Below are 25992 nucleotides of genomic sequence, written 5' to 3'. Positions count from 1 at the left end.
TTTAACTTAATGCAGAATAATTTTCCTTTTCTGCACAATACTGCAACAGCACTCCAGTATTTGTAGCAATCAGTGAAAGGCATTTAAGAAGCATTGCTTGCCAAAAGTATGTTTATTTGCCCTTGGACAGCTGAAAATGTTAGGTCTGCCATGGACCTGTTTACTCAAGCTGTGCAGTGTGTTATAATTATGATCATCAGCCCAAAGGACTGCTAAATTAGCACAGCCAATAAAATCAATAAGATCAGGGGTACAAAGAGACTCAGAAAAGAAAAAATCTGCGAAGAAAACTATTTAGTATGACCCAGCTGCCCTGTGCTCTATACTTTGTTGACTCAGCAGCTGTAGTGGACATCTGCTGATTGAGTATCTGATATACACCTTCAACACAAAGCAATGTACAATATTAAATGGAATAGCTCTTGTCTTAGAACAGTGCAAGCCTTGGAAAACCTTGCAAGATTTAAAGAATTTCCTGTTCTTTTCTGCTTTGTTTTTCATGGCCTTGAATATCCATGGAATCAACTATGGGATTTCACTGAGGGTAACAATGGCACAGATTATATAGTGCAGGGCAGAACAGTGGCCCAAGCCATAATGCTTAAATCTGGTAACTAAAACTAGGCCACTTAAGCCCATGAGTTAAGCCATCTCTATAGCCTCAAGTTTCTTGGAATTGCAAGCAAAGATGAATTTTCTGCACATGGCTGACTGTTCATGCCCTGGAGGGCAGGTCTCCGCTGCCACAAGAAAGGGCCGGGGCAACAGCGAGCGCCCCAACGCAGGCAGAGGGCTGCTCCTGTCGCAGCGCGGCTGCTCCCAGCACCCTCTCGCAGCAGCACACTAAGCCTGGCTCCAGCACAAGTACAGGGGGCAGCAAAAGCATTCCCATTTGGCCATCCCTGGATACCTGCTGTCCTGAACGAGCGCTTATTTGCCCATGCCGAGTGGCGGCCTACCTTTGGCTACCTTTATTTGGCTACCTTTATTTGGCTACCTTTATTTGGCTACCTTTATTTGGCAAGAATGTTTTAAGTTACTAACTGAAAAGCTCTGTGTAAAACACAGCTCTTAAAAGTGCCAGGAAGGAAAAGGAGACAGAAGGGATTCTGGATCGCCCAGACCAGACGACATAGTCACTAAAATGCCTTTTTCGGGATTCACAGTTTTTAGATACAGCGTTCCCAGGCACATTGAAAGCAATTTCTGTCAACTTTCCAGGGCAATTGAGCAAGAAAAAGGGGGGAAAAGAAATCAATGTTTGGATTTCTCATTATTCTGCTCCCTTCCTGCTTTTAACTTTACACCCTAAAGGTTTCATAAGCTTGTATATTTTGATCATAGGGAATGTGATTTAATACTTTTCTTTCTTCCTCTCTTTCTTTCTTGAATCAGAAGGGAAGAAAAAAAGAAAGTAGGAGTTGACAGAAAATTCCTTGCCCAGGAGGGAACGAGAAGAGAACGACTGCTTTGCTCTTCTTTTCTGTAGCTCTGGTGAGCTTCTTGCCACCTTGCAACATCAAGGAGATATGGCAGCATGTTTCCAAGAAAAGGGCACTAGGGTTTCTCACCTTGATATAACTCATTAACTCTGATTTCCAACTCTCCAGGAAGTAGAAGACCAGGCTATCGTTAAAGAAACTTTTCTGTCAAAGGTCAATGAAAATTTAATTCCAATTAAATGGTGTAAAAACCCCTTACCAGTCTCCAATTCTACTATTGTCACTTTTATATGAGGGACAGAAATGTTTGGGGTTGCAGAGACAGAATTTAGATATTTCTTCCACAGCACAACTGCTACAATGTGGTGAATTTCTGCCATTTAAAATATTAGAATTATAATACAGAGTGGAGTTATTATGCCCTTTCCATCTAGCAGAAATCAGTGACCCATATGTACCTGTACATGGCTCCTTATAGGTTCAACATGGGTATCTTTACACTCCTTTGCTTTGTATTCTGCACTTGCTTAAAAACACTACCTACATGCTGGATCCAAGAAAAATGGCTTGGTGGAACACAGACTGAAATCAGTCTACAGATTTTAAATACTGAAATTTATCTGTTATTAAATTAATCGCTCCATTTGGACACCTTTGAGGAAATCAAGCACAGTTAACTACAGTGATGAAAACCAGCAAAGGTAGGTATTCAGAAAAAATGTCAATAAATAAGTCCCTCCCACCACTATGCTGAAATCATAAGCAATCTTCCTGGTACTATTTCAGCTCCCATCAGGAAGTGGCTGGAGGCTGGTAACTAGATAATGCTGACTTTCAGTTGTGCCTTGGTTTACCTGGATTTGCATAGTTATTAGCTAGAACCTTAAAAAAACAAAGAGGAATCAATACAAGGTCAAAATAAGTGTAACATATTGCTTTGACCATTCCAAAAAGGTGGCGTCTGTCATCAAGAGTTACTGTAGGAATTGACAGAATGCTCCAAGGGCTACTGCTGAGGGCTTTCCTTTGGGCGCCTTCCCCAAACAACACCCAGAAGCCATTTCTCAGACGTATTTCATGCCTAGCAGTGGCATCTGGGTTACATGAAGAGGCAGCTCAGATTGATCAACAGAGTGAAAAAGCTGGCAGAAAAAGAAAAAAAAATCCAGCAGAGCAAGGAACAGAGGTGGTAAGAGTGGAAAGTTTCGTGATGGAGTTTAAACCTTGGATACTCTGCTCATTCACCCCAGCAGCTCATCCTCGCTCTGACCAGTGTAAGTAAAGCCACAGACAGGATAAGCCCAAGGTTTCAGCCATATGGTGATGTGCATCTCAAGTAGTTTATTCATTTACCAAGGCTCCCTTATAAACAATGCACTCTGATACAAAGCCTCTGCAAAAGTGCTCTAATAGTAGACAAGAAGTAGATAATACACCTTCCAGATAAAACTGCCAGAACAATTGAGATAAGTATAATGATTCACAATGGATTTTTTTGTCAAGTCACAGGGATCATCACTCTTATACTTGTTCTATAAAGCCTTTTTAGGAGCCTAAATGATCTTGTGCTAGCTACTTGCAGGGCTGGGGTAAGAGTCAACATATGAGCTCCAGTTGTTACCCGGGGCTCCAGCCCCGTGTGGAAGGGGAACCTCACGCCACAGAGCTCACATCTGGGAGGTGTAAGCCTTTGTAGCACACACAAGTTCAGAGCAGGCTGTGAGCACTGAGGACCTTACGTACCACATAGAAGCATACTGCCAAAGATGGCCTGCAGGTACCAATAGCATTCAGACTTGAAATTTAAACTCACCCTGGAATGTTCCCAAGAGGACATCCAAGACATTCAGAAAGCATATTTGGATGTTGGGCCACATCTGTTTAGTACAGAACCATTATGCAGATAAGGATTCAGTATGAACTTGATTGCTTTGGGGAAGGTCAATCTCAGACTTAGTTCTTAGTATTCTCCATGAGGGGTTGTAGGGAGGTATTCATACACAGAAGACAGACAACTGCAATCTTAGTCTATGTCCTGCTCCAGCTTCTTACTTCGGACATTTAATAGACAACAGGAGCTTTATCTAGTCTGCAATTTGTATAAACAGAGATAAGCTCTGCCCATTTGGTAAAATATTTTATAAATGAAGAATCAGTCTATGAGATTCTGCTCTCAAAATATTTCATAAAGTCCTTGGTTTTCATTTCTGTCATGGGGCAGGTAGGGAAGAATATGCTAATTAAAGACCCTAGAACTACAGCTTCTATATTTGGCAGCGCAGAATTCTCCTGTTAGGTCACTGTAGCCTTAATTTATGCATACTATTAAAAGGTTACAATTGGTCACAGATCTCTTGTGACTGTCATCTGTGAAATAATGCTGTTGGAAATGCAGGTTTGGCTCTACCTCATTCCCGCCTGCAAATAAAATCACACATATTCTGCACATCTTTCCCCCTGAACACTGACACTTCTAGCAACATAAAATCCAGCAAGCAAAGTGACAGCTGCCAAGGTCAATAAGAGTTATGCTGAACTGCTGAGTAAGTGCTGGTCCCACAAATCAAAGCTGTGTAAGGGCAGCTTAACATACACAAATATGCAACTTATTCAAACTGCTTTTCAAACTGAGACAAAACTGTGTGAGTGCAATGATTTGAAGAAGAAAATAGAAATAACGTAGTAGGAAATTTTAAAGACACATTGGGCAACACTAATTATGACCTAGACTGAGCAGTTCAGATGAACTGCTAAACAAGGAATTCTGGGCTGGACATATTCACAAGTACTCTAAGCCTTCTGTCATTGCTGTACTTGTCGGAAGTGGTTTGGTATTCACTGCCAGCTGCATGTTAACTTTTAATTATCAAAACACTAGCATTTGCCAAGATGTTACCAATTGTTTGGTAGAGATAATAATGTATTGCTGGCAGCCCTAAGCATTATATTGGGATTTATGTCTGAATCCTCATTCAGATTCATAGACATACAAACTGGTATATTAGATCAAGAAAACCTATATTTTTGTTGTGCATTCACAAAATACAGAGATTTAGAACAATTGCACAGAAAAATCATTTTGAAGTTTGCTCCTTGAGTAAGGCCTTCTGTGCCAAACTTTAACTGTTAGCAGGTATTTACAGCCAGGCTGAAAAGCCCTGGAAATAGAACTTGTTAATAGAAATGCTGATGCAACTGTAACTGAATTGCTGCGAACAGTAACAGTACAATAATTACAGTGACATAAGTGTTAAAAGGAGGATGTGGACAGAAAGCTCTCTGTCATCTGTCAGATGCTTACTCCTGGATTTTTCTCCGAGTAGGAAAGCTACTAGCAGAAGGACTCTGCAAGGGCTTCTGCCTTCCTTGTTTCTATTTTAAAGTTGCTAATTGATCCTCTGAGAGAAGGTTTAGTCCTTTTAATGCAGCCTCTCCGTTAATCGGGAGCCTGTACAACAGTGGTTGAAGGTGCGTGGGTGTAGGAGCCACGCAACCTTTCCTGCCAGTCTTCTCCAGGATGACTCACAAGGCAGGGAAGTTTGAGCACTTCCCTCACACAACAAGGAATAGAGTGCTGTTCCCTGCTAGTACCATGGGGGGTTGTTAGTGAAACATGCTGCTCCGTTATTTTGCCTGAAATGAGGCTGGCTGACTTTAAATCCAGCTGTAGGTATGATAGCAGGAGTAAGGGGATATTGAGACAAAAAGATGAGATTGTGTTGAAGCAGTCATCTTGAATGACGCATTCCTGAATGTGGCAAAAACATTGCTGATGGTTCCTTTGCTTAGCACTAACATATTTTGCTTCAGAGAAGAAACATAAATATCATGAGAAGCAACTGTTTTTGGGAAATTAGCTTTGCACTAGCATAAAAATAACTTTGCAGTTCCTAACTTTCTCTTGCAATATAGAATAATGAAACAAAAGAAGTGATCAGCCTAATACTGTCAACAGGTCCTGCAACGCTAGTCACTACATAGAAGACTTTCTCATCTAATGTGTTAATTTTATTGAAGTACTACAGAATACTTAACAAGTGTTTCCCATTCCAAAGAAGGCAATTTGCCAAGCAAAAAAGGCCCATGGTAAGAAAGAAGCGTTTCATTTTACTCATTCCCAGAGCGGAGAATGGTTTAATTTAGGTCTAAGCTACTATCTAAATACATTTCCATTCTTCTTACTAAAATACATTGCAGTTATATCTTCAAACACTGTTATCTAGTGCATTGGAAGGAAGCTTTCTTCCTCTTTCCATTCATAACACTTTTTTTTTTTTTTTTTTTGCTTATCTGTTCTTTCTGCTACCAGCCAGAAAACAATGCAAAGGTACCTCCAGAACCCTTCGACCATGTGTCCGTTCCAACAGAAACCAGAGGAAAGATTTCTCCTCTATTGCAGTTGAAGGCAGACCTTCAATCTGAGTTGAGCAAGGCTCTTGATAGGGACCTGCATATAATGTTTTGACATCATATTCTATATCTAGATTTTTAAGTATGCAATCTTCATTTTGTTAATAATTTCATGTAGGACTTCCTATCACGGCTTATTACCATGTCTTAGTACCTTTTTGTGACTTGATGCAAAGACCACTTATGGCTGGAAGAAGACTGAATACAACAAGCTTTCACTTGGTCCTACAGCATTACCATCTGTATTTAATAATGAAAAAAGGTGGTTTCAAGCATTAATTTCAGAATCTTACAGAGACATGTCTAATCAAGAGTCTTTAGCTTTATTTTGATCATTTGCATTTTCCAGTGGGAAAAAAAGTAAATTCGTGAATGCCACCGTTTAAAGAAACCGCCCATTGCTCCACTGTACTCTGCTATTCAATACTTCCTATGTGAAACCCGTATGAAGGATACCCTAGTAAGTTCTTCAGTAGAAGAACCACTCAAAATTAACAAAAATTCTCCAATCTCTGGCTATGCTATTAACTTCCTTTTTTACTATAAGCTAAAACACAAATAAATGCCCATTTTTGCACTGATTGTATGCAGAGTGCTGATAAACCCAGTCATTACATTGTTCTCACATTCAGCATACATTCAGTTTTCATTCAGTATAGAAGACTAACTTTCAAATGGAACATTCATGAAATGTATGAAGTAGATGACAAATGCCAGGGTGAAGTTGAAGTGAAACATTAAGTTATTCATATTTTCTGCCATTGACTTCAAATACTGTACGCAGTCCAGCACCAACATATTAAGACTCTGTGCACAAACACAAGAAATATGGACCCTAGAAACAAATTCAAATGCTACTAAAATGGGTCATATGACTGAATGCAGAAATTCTCGATTTCTGATCTACAGAACCCCAATGATCAGCACAATAATTGCAACGGGGCAGACCGTGTTGAGCCTCTCCTCTATCTCCAGGCATTTTTGTAGGTCTCCATGCCTGCAAGGTGCAACTCCCTCAAAGGACCACTAGTACAAAAATGAAGGCCAGGAAACAGGACCCAGCCCTAGACTGTGAGCACAATCAGTGAGATTAGCTCACTCTGTGTTTCTAAATCAACAAGTGGTTACAAGCCAGATCTTTATCATTTGTATATCAGTTTACAGATACCACAGCTATTTACAGTGATAGCGAATCATATTCGTGAAACCAGACTTGAGATGTTCTGCAGTGGGTTAACAAAAACGCACAACATACAGAATATACTGGAGGAAAATGTTATGAAAAAAACATTTTCCCTCCCACTTCTAAAACAGAAGCAAAAAAGAAAACTTTTGCAGCACTTGAAAACAAGAACATACCCCTCCACATTAGTGCTACAGATACTTCACACCTTTCCTAGTCCCAAACCACCAGGTCGTCAGTCAGAAGCTACTGCAAATGAGCAGAGGTGTCCAATAACTCCACTTTTCTCAATCAATAACTGGTTACAGGCCAAGTCTTGACTGTGTTCACATCACTTCACCACACTCTGATAGTGAATCGTATCTTTGGGGCACGGAGTGGAGACAGTTTTGCAGTTCCAGTAGACTGTGCCTGCAGACACCTTTCTCACCTTCCTAAAGAGGGCTCAAGTGATCAATTGTTGCAGACTAAATCCACCTCACCTTCTGCAATTATATCAGCAACCTCCACAACAAAAGCAAGTGCTCTTTAGCAGGACCAAGCACCCTGCTTTTCTAGATGTGCTACCAGCATTTTTGCTTCATACAGAACATGAGTCATATCATCCCAACTCACTAATTCATTATTGGAAGACTTATTCAATGCAGAATTGGAAGTCAGACTTAGTGGTCAAAGTTCTCAGCAGGCCTAAGTTGGGGTAATTACACAGAAAACAATGGACTTAGACAATTCGTAGAAGTAGAGAAACTACCATGTTAAGTGATTCATGTTTTCTAGACATTCCCAATAACTGCTGTCTCTCTTTCTCGTTCTCTTAATGGTCTTTGGCATGGCTTTGTTTGAAAAGAGATTTTGCCCCGAATTTTCTTTATCAGACAAATCTGAGTGGCAGAGATAGCTTAGTGCTTAGCTACTGCAGAACAAAATTTAAAGAGAAGCTTTTAGACACAAAGTAGTAATCAAGTGTCTTTAGATTGGATCTTTTTAAACATTCTCCCTGACTTTTTGAAATTGTTTTGATTTTGAATGAAAGTTCAGCAATTTCCCTGAATGAGACAGATCCAAAAGAGCTTATTCTTGACCCTTTTCATCTAGTTCTCTGGGATTTTATTGATAAATGACCTTGCAAACAAAGTAAACACACTTTTATGCTTGCAGCATGAGCCAGACAAGAGTTATTGGCCAGGGGGCTGGGGGCTGCCTCAGGCTATATGAGCAATTGTGTTTTTAGGTTTTGGCTGCTATATTCAGGCACACATAATAAAATAGAGCTTTTATTTTCAAATCAATAACATGACTGATCTTAAGTCAAAAAAGGGTTTTGTTTTACTTTTACCGCCATTTTTTTTTATTGTATCTCACATTGTTATTTCCATGTCTTTTTCCTGCCAGACGGTCAGTCTAGACTCCTTTCGAGATTCACCTTTCTGTACTTCGCTGTCTGAGGAAGTTCCTCCCCTTTCATCAGTGCAGCTGGTTTTGTACCTTTCTCACCCAAGTTTTCCTACTATTTCTCCATCAGGCTGTTAAAGGTAACTCCCAGTACATAACCAAGTTAAACAATGCTGGCATTTGGAGACAGAGTGCTAATTTTTCTTTTCACTCTGGACTACACAGACCAATGAGATAGGTGAAGCCACGAAAGACAAGTTACACAGCTAGTTCCTGTACTTCTAATTACTAATGCCAGGCTTGAACATGCCGGGACTGGGCCAAAAGTAATATAAGAAGATCCTACTCTTCCACTGCGCTCTCAGCCTTTCATTCCCACTTCCCTCTCCATCTGCCACCTCTTAGGTACGTCAACACGTTGTGGTGCCACACTGCAGATCACTAAAGTTACTCAGACAAAAAATAACTTCACATAGATCATTCTTTCACTCCGATTCATGCTGCAGACTCGCAAACAATTGCATGAACCACCACAGCATAGGTGGGAATTCACAGACTGAGAAGAGGGAAGGAGACTGGGTGCTTCTTAAGCTGGCATCGCTGTTGAAGTTGAAATTTCATGCAAAGCTAGTGCAAATAACTGTTCTCATTTGTGTGGCTTCTTTCCCCATAGTTCATTAGTAGAGTGCTCTAAATAACTCAACAGAAAGGGCAAAAGTCTTTCCAACTTTCTTGATATTACCCCTCAAAATTATTTTTTATACGACCTTAAGATTTCCAAGAAGAAAAAAAAAAAAAAATCATTCAGGCCAATTACATTCCTTACCTCTTTGATATCTTGCAGAAATGGAGACTCTCGCTATTTATTACACTACCTTGTTAATAGTAATAAATGTTAAAGATACAAACATCAGTTCTGGTATAAATCTTGGTTCAAGGATGATGTGCAGGCAGCTAGAAAACACTTCTTCGGTCTTTTCCCGCTAATGTGAAACTCTCAGTACAAAAATGAAAAGGATAAATGGCACCTATCTAACTGATTCCATTATACAAGCTGGTGTGTCTGCGACAGGTGATTCACTATTTATAGTGTCTGTAGTGCGTGTCTCACTGTACTCTCACAGTCAATCTCAAAAGATATGTTATTTAGGCAGGGTAATGTACTCATCTTCTGTGAAAGAGAGAAACTTCTGCAGACAAAGAAAAAACATCTTAGGGGACAAAATCTTCTGTATTGACACCCATTCAAAACCTGTGTTGGATTTGAGTACAATAGACCTAGAACACCAATTTAAATCCAGAATAACCCTTCTGACTTTGGGGAACGCTGCGATGCTCCAAGGTGCAAGAGGAGCATTTAGCACAACTGTCATTTCCTTCCAGAAACATTTAGAGATTTCCAGCTGGGACAAAACCCAGCAAAACTGATGATAATTTCTCCCAGCACAAAGGGCTTCAGCTGAACTGCCAGCTCTGACATACATCAAATAACAAGGCGAGAAAATACACCTCTTGTTTCATGACAGGCAGCTGTACCGTAGACACTACCAGACTGCAGCATGTAACAGTCATTTCCAAGCTAGCTTCAAGCACCAAGTCTTAGCCAAAGCGGTACAAATCCCCAGACAGGCTGACAAAAAAAATCTATTTAAGAAGCTAGTAAGCACAGAGGAAATACCAACAGTCGTCTTCAGTACAGCAATATCAAGAACAAGATAGCGTAACTGTAGCTCAAGTAAATCTACAGAATTGCAGGGTAAACTCTGGAAATGCAGGTGTATTAGCATAGCCTGGGTGTGTAACAGCTGAAAAACAGCTACAGAATCTATTTCAGTGATATATGTATACAACTAATATTTAAGTTGCCCTGTGTAGTATTGCCCTTTTCACTGTAAATCCTGAGAATGACTGTTTCTTCTTCCCCATTCCAAAAGGCAAATATGATGTGAAGATTGCAAACAGTCTGAAAATAAAGCAAGTCTCTGGCCTCTGCAAGAAGTGTTTTGTTTTTGTTTTTTTTCCAAACATTGTTATTATACTACATAAACTGTAAAAACTGGAACAATGAAATATTTTTAAAAGCAGTTTGGATAATGAAAAAATAAGTGTTTTATCTGGAAAAGAATTAGAACAGGAGTTGTCACTATCAGAACATTTGTCAATAAAATACACACAAATATCACAGAATAATGCAACCCTTTTATTTTTCTCGTTGACTATTTCCCATTCACCATCCTCAACCACTGCAAATAGAGAGGTTGCAATGCTTTGCCTTTTTTTCAGCTTTCACACGATGACATCTCTCCTCAAAATATTGAGATAAACAATCATGACGAAATGTCTAAATCTGCCTCTGTGGCCTCATTTTCCAGAGAACACAAAAGCATTTTAAAACATATTATGCAGAATACTTCGGATCAGGAGACAACCCAATTTACATTTAATAATCGTATGCATGATACACTGAAAAACTACATACCTGATGCCTGAGAGTCAAATGCAGTTTTTTAGCAGCACAGTTACAGAAACTGTATGAAAAGTTATAGACTGAAATCTACATTACAGGTGAGAAAAGAGTCAGCTGGATTGGCACAGCATCTGCAAACCCTACTAACAGTGGGTTTTAGCAGTTATTATCAAAGGGCAGTCAGAATTCCCCAAAGGACACTGACATTTTTTCCAGCTATAAGTGCAAAATCTTCCCTTGTTGATTCTTACCGACGCCTCGGTTCCCAGACAACCTCAGTTAATAGTTCTGGTGGTCTCATGTGTCTGCTGTTCATCACGGGTTAGCTTTCATTGGTATCTTTCTGCAATAAGCTATTTCCTGTGAGCAATTCATTGGAAATACCGCTTCTCACATCATTTCTTCCTACCGCTTCCTCAAGGTAAAGAGGGGTCATGACAGTTTTCACTTCGGTTCCTTTCAAATAATATTAGAGGTACAAGGATGGGGATGGTTTTGCATATGAAAGCTAATGTAATGGGCTAACACCTGACTGAGCCAGAGGTCAAGCAGTTACCAATCCTGGGACTTCACTGTCAGTCAGGCAGCGGATCATTAAACCTTTCCATCCTATCAAGGGTCCCCACATAGAGGCTTTGCTTAGGCTCCAGACATCTGGACTATTCACTTTCTCTTTTTATTCTTACCTTGGCATCTGCCTCTAAGCCCATAAAACCAGCCACCAAAGTTTTACCTACAAAGTGAACAAAAGCCTCCCATATTCTCCTTTCATTCTAGTTAGGGGGTGGGAGTTGCTTTTTGCTCTTCCCTGAACATTTTAAAGTCTGCCTTCTCCCAAAGCATCAGTTTGGGTTCACTCCTACTGATGCTCCCTTTTAGGAAAGGACACTAGCTTGTCCCTAACAAAACTAAGTGCCTTTTCGGCCTGGGCCCCCCCTCCCCCCACATGCACAAAGGGTAGAAGAAAAGACTTGGTGAAAAGTCAAATATTCCCATGAAACGTCAAATGAAAAAAGCAAGGAACGAAGAGGACAAAGAGTCAAAAGGGAGAAGGAAGGAATCCATGGCAAGGAGAGCACCTGGCTCTTAGGGTCATTAGCTTGACAGAAGTGCCAGCAGCAGTGGTGGCACTGTGTCTATAGTAGCACTCTCCTTCTCCAGGCAGGGAGGGAGGAGGATGCGGGAACTCTTCCAAAGAGCAGGAGCTCGGGCAGCGCCCACACCGGCAGCAGCAGTGAGTGCTGAGCCAGCTCTGCCCACCCTCCCTGCACTGGCCACAGCATCTGGGGGAAAAGGACTTTTCGCCTGACCCAGTCAAACCACGGACATTTTTATCCGAATTGAGCAAAGGATCCATATCCACTGTGCGGCCCTGTAGTAGAGACTGCCTTTTCCTTCTGGGTCTAGTGAGGCAGGGCTCCAAGGCTTCTTAACTAATCACAGTTGCTATGAGTTTTATGATACTTTTATCCTTCATAACTCACCCTGCCTGCTACCTTCCTCTAGATACTTTGGACTATATTTTGTTCAATGACGTGTGAAATGCAGATCAGTGCCATTCACTGCAACAATTAGTCAGGGTTTACACTGGTGCCATCAAAAGCAGAATTTGGCTATTATCTTCATACTCAATGCAGTAACAAAATGTCAAACTGAATGAACCAGATGAACTAGGCAGACAATCATTAATTTTGTATCTGTTTGATATGAGGATCTTTTACCAATAAAAACATTTTAATACAAAAACTTTCACAATTCCCGACAAGAGTTTTCTAATAAGCAATGAATCCTCAAGTGAATTTTTATAGATCAGTTAACATCTAGAGGAGTTAAGCGTGAAAGCTAAGCGTGACATTAAATGCTTAGTAAAGAGTGACAGAGTATTCATCACTGCTATGAAAGGGATATTGAGGTGAAACTACACTACCTTTTCCCTTTTTAGAAAAATAAAAGGTTTATAAGAACATTATCTATCTTTGGAGTCTGAGGAAAATAGTGCAAACTCTATGCACCTGACGCTAATACCATTAAAATAGGTTAGAAAGAAAACTTAAAGCCCTGCATTTGAACCGATTTACAATTTCGTTATCCTATTGCCCGTCCCATACCATCTCCCCATACAAGATTCAGGTTTCTCATATCCTTAATAAAGAACACTACTAATAGTAATTAAAAATAAAAGCATATTAGTTTCTTCGAGCAGAATGTCAGTTTTCCAAAATACACAACTGTTATTTTGGCTTTAGTTACTTAGCAGTATCCCGTAATCTTAGAGGAAAATGCCAAGTAAGGTAAACTATACAGAGCAGGATATCAACAAGTCTTAATGAACCATACCCTAAGATTTAGTCTTGTACAGAGCAAATTCCCTTGACCTCTGAGCACACCAGAAACTAAAAGGAGACATATCCAGTCACACATAGATGTCTTTCCTGCTTTCAGTTCGAGAGGAAAGCCACTTATAGCATTATTTCAGCTCTTTGCAATAACGATAGGCAACAAACCAAAGTCACAAGTCAGGCTGTCCTTCACACCACAAGAACTGAACTTTCAGGGAGGGTTATTTGCCTTCTGTGTGCCTATGTGCCTTCTCCGGACTTTGAGCCTTAGGCTTTACATTTTCAAATGTGTCCATGCAATGTTCACTGCTAGAAACTCATCTCTGAAGAGTTACATATCATTTCACTTACACAAGCACTCACCAACGTAGCTGTAAAAGAGTTTTCACACCGCAAAAGACTTTTTCCTCCTTCATAGTATCACTGCCACATTAGAAAAGTTGATCCAACAGACCAGAATTAGTATGTGGACAAATCCTATCGTGCAACTAAAATCATTTGATAATAAAGGATGAGTGACACATCAGTATTGTCACAGACTGGGGAAAAGAGAAATTCTGAGGCAAGAGAAAAGAGGTGTTAATTGAAAGCAACAATTTTAGAGCTACAGAAAACATAGAAGACACTATTAAATGCCTTTAGAGGACTAAAAAACCTCACTGTCAGAGCACAAAGTGCAATATGACAGATCTTGCCTATGAAATATGGACTATGTAACACCAAAGAGGTTATAAACAAGAGAAGTAATTTTAGACATCAGGATGCAAACCGCACCCATCAAGTGCATATTTAATCATACCTTAGAGCTACAAGATTATGCTCATATGATTAAAATATTTAGTATAGCACCAATATCAGAAATTAATAAAAATGTGACAGTAGGAGAATGAAATACAATCCCATTATAATATAGAGCAACATCAATGTCTAATTCAGAAACATATGAGAAATGCTGTAAAGACTACAAAACAGAATAGTTATTATTTAGATGTCATATTGAGGCCCTTATATCTATGCTCATGGAAATTTTAATAAGGCAACAGAAGTACAATAGGAGGATTTGGGGAACAGAAAGAACCTGGTCAGCTTATAAACCCTAAACCCTTTGCTACTGAAGAAAACGAAAAGGAGAAAGCTCATTTACAGATTGCTTGTTAAGGGAACACACTATACAATACACTAACCTGCCATTTCTGGGCACTCATTTTGCTTTCTTCTCTTAAAAAAGAAGTTATTTGGCCCAAAGATGGATCAAGCGAACAAAGGCTGTGGGCTTTGATCTTCAGCAGGTGAACCACCATATGGCTCTGGGATAAATATTAAATTAAGTCAAAACAGCTGGGGCTTCCCCCACTCTGCCCCTTGTTCTTCTGGGGAAAAAAAAAAAATTACTGTGAGGGTGTGTGAGCACTGGAACAAGTTGCCCAGAGAGGCTGTGGAGTCTCCTTCCTTGGAGATATTCAAAAGCCGTCTGGACAGGGTCCTGGGCAACCTGCTCTAGGTGACCCTGCTTGAGCAGGGGGGTTGAACTAGATCCCTTCCAGAGATCCCTTCCAACCTCAACCATTCTGTGATTTTGTGAACTAAGTAGTTCTCTACTCATCAATAATTTCTAAGTTAAAATGATAATTTTTAGTAAGACAAGAAGAAACACACCCTTTTTTCAGCTAAAATCTCAGCTTAAAGTGACGAGTGATTTGTGGGTGCTTCACTTGAGATACCAGTGACACTGTTTGCAACAGCACCAAGCACTGCTCTCCTATGACACAGGACGGAGGAGGCTGGGCACAGAAGGAGACTCTGGACTCTCAGAAATTCAGCTGCTCCTTTCTAAAATATAAAGAGGCACTTTTTTTTTTCTAATGACTAGCCAGCAAAGATGTCTATCAATGACCACAGACAGCTCCCCCAGCAGTGCCATCTGTTGATCCTTCTATCTATCACAACCCTCCCAGTCTGTCTAAGCGAATAGCTTGTCCTTCTCAGGCAAGCGGGAAGTCCCCAGTGACACGCAGGAGTTCACAGACTCCACCCTGAGCCCGGCCAGGAGGTCTCTGGGCCCCTGCTCCCTTTGGGTCAGAGCCACCACATCTCCATCTCCTCTCCAGCCCAGGAGTGCCCCTTATTAGCAAAAGATGATGGCATCTTTCTAACCTCCAGTATTTACTGCTTCTCCTCACTTCTTCTGCCTACCACCATCGCTTCAGCACTCCCAGAGCAGTTTCCCTCCCCTTTTGCAGGCTGAAGTTCCTTCAGAAGAGATACTTTTAATCAGCCTTACTCCCAGGAGGAGATGGTAAAAGCAGCCCTTCACTAACCCTTCCCAGGCCGCTGTCGTCAGGGTGCCCACAGCCTGCCCACAAGCCTATCCAACCAACAGTTTCCATTTAAATAAATTTAAGTCAAAGCTGTCTTTGCTCAGTCGTTCTCCTTTTGCTGCTAGATTGCATTCTATCCAGAAGCAGAGAAGTTCAGGGTATTTTCTCTCCGCACTGCTAGTTAATATTCTGTGCAGCAATCCCTGCTCCACCGACCAGCATAAACCATTATCTACATAGCAGCTTCAGCACCCTCCAGAAGAGAGGAAACAACTCTGCTTGACCTTTCCTTACAGACATCATCTGCAGCATGAGGAATGTTTTGCTGGCTGTTTTCTTATCTGCATAATAAACCTCAATTTGGTTGTAACTTTGCATCCAAAATGCCTAGCCTCTGCAGTATTTCCTTCTCAGTGAAAGCCAAAACACTGCATGCAGTGGTAATCTTCATTTAGTTACAGGAGGTTATGGCAAAACTAAGGATGGCCACTACAAAAAAATTTTAAGAATCAGAATTAATGCATTGAATTAACATTCCCTTCATTTGTAGCAACAGACTTCACTACTTCCAAGACTTGGAAGCTTTTCAAAGCAGACCTGTGAGCCTTAATATGCAAACGGTTCCTGATCTGAAACTTTTTGCCAAAAGGCAAACTCAGAAGAGCAATAAAGGGAACAAATCTAGACTGTCTTTGGAGATCAGCCAATTCTTCATGAATGGCACCACTTGCAAAGACAAGCAAGTGAAGCATCAATAAACCAGTAAACCAATAAACACTGAAATCTCTCTCTGTTCTATTCATTATATATTCACAGCTCTTTCTAAACTTCGATAAGAACCAATAATAATCCATTCGATACCCTGAATCTGATGCCTGGCAATATATATATATATATATATTTATTTATTTATATATAAACAGATTGCTTCTGTTCTTGTTGTATAAACTTTTCCCTCTAACATGATTTAAAAATCAAATCAATTCTGCTGTTCATTTCTTTTTGAAGAGTTTAAATTTTTCTTAAATGATATGGCTCCAAATTTCAAATCATATCTTTATCCCAGAGGTGTGCTTGGAGAGCCTCACTCCACAACTGTCAAAAAAACTGGAGAAAGCCCAGACTGCATGTTTTGATATACTAGCTAAGAATCTAGAGGTGAACCTAAACGGAAGTGCTCTACAAAAACACAAAACACTGATTGTAAGTATATATGCAGTATAGTCAAATGCGTGATAGCAGCTGGAGCAGGCATACTTGAAATAGCTTTAAAAAAAAGCAATTTCAGGTGCAAAACCAGTGAATCTGCAGCAGCAGCTTGCAGAGGCAAGGAGGAATAACCAGGCAGCTCACGGCATGGCTAAAATGCCATGGGAAATAAAAAAATTTGGCTCAGAGCTGTCGACCCAAGTTAGTCATAGGCTGTAGCATAAAATGTCTTTAACGTGTGTGACTGTCTCTCCCTAGTGACCGGATTAGAGACTAATGTCTCGCTGCCCAGAAGAGCCAGCACAAGATTTTGGGTCCGTTTCCCTTCACAGCATCTGGCACACCCCATTTCTAACTCAGTGCTCTCAGGATACGCTGAAATTCTACTTTCAGTTTTTAGCTCATGGTTGCAGAGAAAAGTCTGAATGCAATCTCCCACAAAGGTTTCGGGAGAATACAAGTCATGCACTTGACAACCTAAAATACAACGCAATGGTGAGTGAGAACAAGGAGTCAGTCTTTAGTTCAAACAGTGCCAGCAGACCAGTGCTGAAAATGCCTGCTCCAATCCTGCTAACTCAGAGAGAGCGTGAGCTCCAAGGAAGACTTAACCCAGTAACTAGGAGTGAGCCAAGGGGGCTCCACCAGCAGCCAGCAAGCGCACGCGCGGCCGTGCCCACCCTGCACCTTCGCTTGTCTTCCCCGAGCGCTCTCCCCCTTCCCTGCAACGTTTCCTCCCTCCCGCTGCACCAGTGCAAACGCTCAGCGCAGCTTTTGCCAGGCACATTTAACACGCTCTGCTTTTCCAATGCGTTAAGCCTTTCCGTGGCAAACTCTGATACGCCCCCGAGACGGAGCAAGGTAAGGAACAGGAGGCTGGGACCGGTCTTATGGAACCAGATCTCAAGGATTTACACCCCAGCCCCAGGGAGAACCAGCCCAGGCTCAAATTGGCCAACTTTAGACTTGCAGATGCTCAGCTCAATATTGTTTCTGAAAACAGTGAGAGCATAGTGCGCTGAGCAGGAATGCGATACGTGGTACTATCAAGATAGATGGTACTGTCTTTGTCATATGAGCAGAATACTGCAATTCAATCCTGATCATAGTCAGTGAAGAAGCAGGCAAGAGTTTGGGGTTTTTTTAGATTAATATCAAATTTTGTATTCACATATTTCAGTTTGAGCAGCAGAAAAATACAGGAAGACTCATTAATAATTTAGATGAAAATCTTTCTCCAAGCTATTTTTCATTGTTTTTAAATACGTCACAATCTGAAAATGATCAGAGTTTGTTTTTTTAATCTAAACACGAAAAGAACGTCCACTCTTAGCTCCGAGTACATCATTACACTTATTTTCAGTATATAAGACATGAGAACGTACACTGAGATTTTTCATTTCCCTTGCACAACGCACAAGATCACCTCAGAACTGAAGATTCCTGATAGCATTTCATCTAATAACGGCTATCAAAAAGCCAATACATTTTTAACTCTATCATCACTTCAGCTATGGAAAATCGCACCAAGAAATATATTTTTGTTTCCTTTTAGCAATAGTTTAAGATGAATTGATCGCACTATTTCCAGACCAGCTACGCTCAAAAATTTCACCTTACTAGCTCTAATGATTTTTTTTGTATTATCAGAAATTTCTCTGAACTCTGCAAAGAACTCTGTCCTTGCACAGAGTTGTTCTGAGCAGACGCTACCTCAGTGCAAGGCCAGTGGCCATTACTGTTAGGAGAATATTTCACTTGAGCAGTAACTGGATTGCACTTTATATGCTTGAGCAGCACTTTGCAACGTGTGCTCTGTCATTTTGGTTTACTCAGAATATTACTTTTCATTTCCACCACGGTGTCTCTCTGAGCCAATGCAAGCGACAGAAGTTAACATACTTTACATCTCGCCTCTGTTTTGATTTCTAGGACTTTATAACCCGTTAGAAAGCTGTGCTGGCTACTGTAATGGCATAGGTCCCGTGGACTCTCGATAACGTTGGGCAAACATGCCCATTTAAACCTGGTGTTCTGCTTTCACTTTTGGATTCTCTTTCTTGAAAAATGCATAGACTGACTAGTGCATGAACTTTCTCTTTACTTAAACATGACAGCTGCATTATTTTTTCTTTTAAAAACAATATTCATATAAATAATGTTCATATTAACATAAAATACTTAGAAATATTACAGAAATTTAATATTTTAAGTGGCATTTAATTCAGCCATTATTGTCCAGAGCGAGCTGCATTTGTTAAAACCAGTCCTAGGAAGAACTGAGGTCAGTTAAATGTCATTCATAAATGCTCCAGTTCATTGGTGGAACTGCGTGTATAAACATTTTATGTGCACAGATTGTATATGAAGAATGAGGCTTTATACAGTACACCTATGCAAAAGAAAATTAATGCTGTGGGCATAATATTATGCTTGAAGCATCAAGTCTAACACTGCCTGCAGCTTCAGGATCTGTTCTGCTGTTGCATGTTTTAAAATTTAATTCAGAAACGGATTATATTTTCTATCTTGGTGCAGTCATACAATATAAAAGTTTTGCTTCTGCATTAGGAGTCTACAAATTGTACTGTAGACTCGCAACACCATAGACTATTTTAGAACTCTTCTAGGTTTACGGTAAGAAGCGAAAGTTATTTTTCAGTACAAATTTTCCTGGAAGCACACAGAAAAAAAGCTATTAATCCAGCAGCAGCCCTAGTGATTCAGTCTGAAGCACCCGGCAGTCTGAATTCAACATGAAGCACCTATTCAACTGTGCTCATTGTATGCCCTCCCTCTGCCTGAAAAAATGCAGAAAAACAATTATGTGACAAATCAGAGGATGCCAGAATGACAATGGATCCTGGCTTGGAAATTTTCCTTCCTTTTTCTTTTTTTTTTTTTTAAATCCTTCCCTCAAGTTCAGTGTATTTTGGGGAAGACAAAGAACTGCTCATGGAATGAGGAAAAATAGATAGAAAACCGTCTTAAGGTAACACTGTTCATTTCATGCTTTATTAGCACAATCCTATTATGTTTGTTCCCCACTCATTTTAATTAACAGAACTGCAATATAATGGAGCCATGCTGAAGGCCCCATAGTTAAAGCTGCAATTTCTATTATAAACTCTATTTTTAGCTGTATACAATTTTGACTAGGGAACAAAAAAACAGCTTACACTGAAAATTGTCAGGTTTATTTTGAAAACAAAACACAAAAGAGTTTGGGGGCTACAATCTGAAGACAATTGTCATGCTGGTTTTGAGTTTCAGGTCACTAACATTGCCTTAATTTTAAATGTTAACCCTGTTACACAAAATCTCCTATCTGAACACTGTAGTACTTCATTTCTTTGTAGACATGGTACACAGAGCTTGCATAAAGTGTTGCAGACAAAGTTAAAACTTTTGCATCCAGGTATGTATATAGTTCGCACTTGTGTGTATATGTCCACATTGATAAACGTGGACCTCTGTAGGGGGTAGTAGGAGGTGAAGGAATATGAGAACTCAGGGTAATTTCACTGTCTGCCAGCCCAAAGGGAGGTCTCTTTCAGGCTCAACTCCTACAGAAAAGCAAAAGGAAGAGGTTGCCCAGCCCACTGTGCAAAGAGGAGAAACTGTGGTCCTTGGGGAGCTAACAGCCCTCAGCATGGGTCTAGGGAACCCAGCATCCAAAAGATCTCAGCTCCTTTAAGATTCCTGGTCCTCTCTGCAGGACCATGCTACTGCACCCATGGCCATCTCTCAGCTGCACCCCATTTTCACCTCCATCCGCTGGGAATCATGCCATGGGGCTGATTCCTCGCATCTGTGTCTTTTGGCACACACCAGGATCCTTTTTTTTCCTCCCAGTGTCCTTGGAGACTCAAATGCTTATATAATTTACATTTCCCAGCTAATAAAGAACTCAAATAAGTTCGAATCATAGAAAGCATGCTTGGTTTGGAAGAACCAGGGATCTTTTGCTTCAAGACACAACTGTTTCCACACAGACACAAGCATATGGCACATAAGGCGCACAGTCTGAGTTAGAAGGGACCGGGGTGTTAAACAGGCCCAACCAGTGAGCGCTGTACCAATGAGAAACCCCCTGCATCTGGTAAAATACAACCTGTATTCCTAGCTCTGAATCTGGAAATAAACTTCTCAGGATCACAGTCTTGTTTAACGTTCAAGACAAGACTATATTCCACTCTTCCTAGATACCATGCACTGTCCAAGAAGTCCATAACATCTCCCAGTCACTGCAGTAATCTAACTCAGAGCTCCACCTATTTTAAAGCATTATGGTTTCTATCCAAACTCTTTGAGACTAATGAGAAACAAGAAACACTTATCTAACAGCAAATGCCTTAACACCACTCATATTACTCCTCAAAAAAAAAAAAAAACACATACAATGGTACAGATATTTCCAAAAAGTTATGGGACTTTCTCCGAAGGAAAATAAGAGTCTGCATCACAAGGATAGACTTAAATGCTCAACAAAGCAAAACTTATTTTGTATGAATCTGATAATTACTTTTTATGAGCAAAGAGAGGCAGTTAGCATGGATGGGATGGAGAAATGATCACAGGGTTGCCTCAGGACAGCGTGGCAAGATATTGAATTGGATATAATGAGGAAATTACTAGATAAGCAGATCCACTTTCTGGCTGGCATATAGATGAAGTTGCATTTTCTGGAGTACTCAATGGAGAACAAACCAAAAAAGCAGGTTGTTCTCTTCACTACAGTGGTATCTGTCAAAAAGGTAAACACAACCCTGGCCTCCCTAGATGGCAGGGAGCAGGTGAGATGATATCTCTAGCCCATAATCCACAATGCTGATTTTTGAGCTATAAAAGATGGGAAGAGAATAGCTCATATGAGAAATCTCCATTTTGAAAACTAGGTTTAAGAGAACTTGTTTCATTTTCCAAAACCGGTAATAGAAAAGATAGGATAGAATTGCTCAAGAACTTTTTTAAGGCGTTGAACCATCACTCACTGAAAAAGTATGGATTTTTTTTTGTCACTGACTTCAGTAGTAGAGGATCATATCTTAATTTAAAAATGGACTATTTTGGCCTTGTAAGTTCTGTGTGTGCATGCGTGAGGTGAGTTTAGGAGCAATTTACTTTTCCTTCACCATTATTTCCTACTGTTAAACATTTCTGCTTCTTTTAACTGTAACATTCTCCTCATGTATATACATACACATATTTTATATAAAAATATATATGTATCTTCACTTCACACTTTTATTAAATACTAAATTTAAACTTCTAACTTCATATCAAAAGTTCTTTTTTTTTTTTTTTTTTTTTTTTACATGATACAATGCATGTGTGCCCTACCATAAAATGTGAATCCCCATAAAATTCTTATAGCCAACATAGGAAAACTTACTGGAGGAATTTTGTCTGAGAAACACACTTACAGAAACAGTAACATAGGTTACTGGGGGAGGCTTTTGTGTGGTAATCAGTCCAAGGACCACTTTACCCAGGTGTACATCCCCGCAAATCAGCATCATTGCATAACGCACAGGACACCGGGGCTAACAAGTAAAGCAGTGCCAGAACTTGTGGAATCATCTATAAAATATAACTGGCTTTTTTCATACCAAACAAGGTATGAAACTTCAAGGAGAGTGAGAAAAACTGGTAATCTCGAAATAATATCCTAAGAACAAGCATCAGGACAGTGACACAGTGAAACTACCAAAAAGATGCAACACTGAAGCAGGTTCATCACACATCCCATTTCTTGCACACAGTCCATCTGAGATTTACAAGTGTTTCCTCTCTCACCATCAATGAATCAATGGAATTACAAGCTTATTATGTACAGTCAGGCTTGGATTAAGGCACATATTAAGATACAATATATGAGGCTTTTTAATACAGAAACAATGTTTCGATTGTTTAATTTTTTAACAACAGTTATTATTTTATCAGAGCAAAACTTAAACAGTTTTTTATCAGCTTTTTAGTGACTACCTCAAGGTCATCTTCAACAGAATTTACCATTATGTGACCAATTTCAAAAAGCTGTCTTTGGAAGGGTTTTATATATTTAAAGATTACAAGATTGGACTCTAAATCAGTCAAGTTACTTGATTCTGATGCAAAACTGGGGAAAAAAGGTATGAATTAATTTCAGCAGAGATGAAAATTACTCACCAGTATCTCTATTCAGAGAAGCACGGTAATCCATTGTGGTAGTATTGGCAGCAGGACAAGACACATTACTCTTGCAATGAATTGGAGGGGGCAAAGGAAGCGTACTTGCCCATGAGGGATAGCAAAGCTAAGCTGTCAGACTTCGCCATCCTGCAAGAGGCTGTGGATGACAACACATTTTTGTTTATTATTTGGTCAGCCCTACTTGGTGCTTGATCCTCTACAAAAGAGGAAAGACAAAGAAAGCAAACAATAAAGCAGGGCATGAAAAGGAAAGAAGCCATGGTAGATTTAATCCAGACCATTATGAAAGAAATACAGACATAAAGCTTCAGAAGTTGAGCATCTTCCATGGTGTTTTCAGACTGGCAGGCTCTGTTGCCTCCTTATCAATATTCAATATACAGGAAGGAGGTGTCCCTCCTCTTTCAGGAGCTAATGAGTGGTTAATGACCCTAATCTAGTGTATAGCAGATTGTTAATAGCAGCACAAAAAGAGCCCTAGTGAGACAAGCAGTTGCTGGCAGCTAGTAGAACAGGAGAGCGAAAGAGTCATTTTAGTTAAACCAGCCACAAGCTGTACTTCTATCAGAGAAGTTGTGACAATTATTTGTTATGAAGCCCTGCCTTATGCAAGCAGAACTAAAATTTTAAGGTGTTGTAACTTTTTAATATTACATTTATGAAGATGATTACGTAGCTACTGTTTTAAGTTTCTGTGTTCTGTTGCATTTATACCATTAGTGCCACACTGTGGTTAGACACAGGCTTATATTTGAAAAAAAGTTGTGGCGGGCAATTAGCATTTAACTTGGTGCAGTAGTAACAAATAGGATTTTCTACACACAGGGTTACCTATAAGTTACAAAGATTGCTTTCTTTTTGCTGGCTTTGCAAACGCAGGCAAGAAACAGAAAGAAAGCCTCATGCAAAATCCAGCAGTTCTCTGCCACATTGACAGAAGTTGCCTCCATGGCGCATTTGCAAAGCTGTAACCCATATACGCTAAATAAAGTCCTTCCCAGCAGGTAATATGTAGTATTCTTTATATTAGAAAGATATTGCAATACATCTTATATCCAGTTGCCACCTCCTTTTTTTTTTTTTTTTAATAGCTTATTTACATAGAATCCCTACACTCACGCACAACAGAGCTGGTCTTAATCTGTCTGCTATCTTGTCCCAATAAAAAAACCTCATCCTTCCTACATGGCAAATTAAATTTTGTTTAGCAGTCAGTTATAAAATAAGGCTTTACGTATCCTACTCCCACAGTGGTTTGGAAGGGAATAGGAGTGCTCTGCCACCTTGAACTCTGATGTAGCATCTTGGGTCTTGAACAGGGCAGCAATTTGCTTCTAGAAAGATTCTTAGGTTGTCCCCAGATAGTCTCCTATTTCCTCAGGGAAAAGCAAAATGGGGTCTGTAACCTACTACACAGCAGAAGCTGGGGGTCCCTCTCCTTTCTCCAGCATCCTGCGAGTGCACCCTGCAAAAGAGGAAGGTGATTTGCTGCACCTCCCCAGGACTGCAGAGTCCCACCACTTTCTAGCTGGCTCTCTAGGCTGCGTTAACAGAAGTCCCAAAGGAGTCTGAGACCAGGAAGCCCTTCTCAGAGAGCCAACTGGGATTAAAAATGGCTGAAAATTGTTAAAACCAAAGATTAGATATTAGTTACCCATCACGTAGGCTGCAAGACAGAGCTCACAGACCAGTGCTTTCACTTCCCTCATCCTGCTGACCACCATTTCCTCATTTGAGAAGCACAGCATTGTGCCCACAGCACATTTTCTTAGTCACTTGCATATATACACTCTACTCTGATCACTCCTACTATTTCCTTAGGTCCGCAGATCTACAATTTTATATCCCTTATGATCCTGGATATTGATTTGGAAAGACTACAGTCGATCCAGGTTGTTTTGACCCAAGCAGGAGGTATCTCCCTATCAGAGCACTGTTTTTACCACTGTTTCAACCACTGTTTCACTCCCTGTGAAAACCTCTCAGAAGCCTCCTTTGATTTTATTGTGAGGTGGGGTAATATCATACAGGCAACCCAAAAGCAGAAAACTTTTTTTTTTTAATGCTATTATTACCTCTTTTTGACAACAGGCTAGTCATAGACTTAAACTCCACCAAAGTTATTATCACAGCATTTCTTGAAGAGAAGCAGGAATCACCCCCTCTAATATTGCTCCTCTTCCTTATAAATAAGTGTACCAGGCTGATTTTTCTAGAATGAGCCCCAGCTGTTTTCAGATTGTCACTTAACCCCTACCTTTTCGGCCTGAAATCAAGCAGCTCTTTTCCTCCCACATGCAGCGCCTCTGACTGGGAATTTTCCTCGTCATTGCTCATTCTCCACATTTAAAAGTGCTATAAATTGTAAAAACAGTGGTGAACTGGTCTTGTTTTGTGAAAAATAAAGAAGAATTGAGGGAGTTCTTTTTCTCTATCTTTGATCTTGAGCTCTGTTTCTTGATCTCTTCATTTTAAAAGGAAAATCCCACACACTTCTTTTATTGGGCAATGATTCTCAGAGATGCTGACATTTTCTATTGATTACAACATTAGTTTTGGGTGTCCCTTGAATACAAAAATCAGGCCTATTACCTGAATGCATACATTGTAAAAACACATTGCTCCAAACAAAGACTTTGTGCTGTCTCAGGCAACTATCCATAAATCTCTTCAAGTGCTAAAACTCAAGGACCTGTGCCCATCAAGAAACAGTTATCTTTACCCATATATCAAGTAAGCTTTCAGGTGTGACAAATACATAATAATTCATACTTCTAATGGAGACCCATATTCTGTTCCAATTCATCATGGGAAATGCGGAGCAACTACACAGTTCTTAAACTTTGGCAAAGCGTGTTTGGTCACTTACTTACGAGAAAAAGGATTGTTAGAGTGCTCCCATTCTCTTTGTATGCTTTGGACTTCTCCTTCTATGGAAAATAAGGAAAATGCAATATAGATTAAATAGACAAAATATACATTTATTATATCACTCCATCAACAGTCAAAAAACGGCAAAATCATACAGCTGTGAGAA

At 40.0% G+C, this 25992-nt stretch overlaps 1 protein-coding gene across 1 annotated transcript in view; it reads right to left on the bottom strand.

The window, feature by feature from the left end:
• The window catches only part of THSD7B (thrombospondin type 1 domain containing 7B), a 557432-nt gene that overhangs the window by 348398 nt on the left and 183042 nt on the right, over positions 1-25992 (bottom strand). The window contains exons 7-9 of the mRNA XM_068949257.1: positions 25825-25885; positions 25213-25310; positions 22932-23091 (exon numbers count right to left, since the gene is read on the bottom strand). The gene's annotated coding sequence lies outside the window, so the exon portion shown is untranslated. The remainder of the gene's footprint in view (positions 1-22931; positions 23092-25212; positions 25311-25824; positions 25886-25992) is intronic.

The sequence above is a fragment of the Struthio camelus genome, chromosome 6 (assembly GCF_040807025.1).
Source record: "Struthio camelus isolate bStrCam1 chromosome 6, bStrCam1.hap1, whole genome shotgun sequence".
NCBI classification, from domain to species: Eukaryota; Metazoa; Chordata; class Aves; order Struthioniformes; family Struthionidae; genus Struthio; species Struthio camelus.
This window is presented reverse-complemented; position numbering and strand designations above follow the sequence as displayed.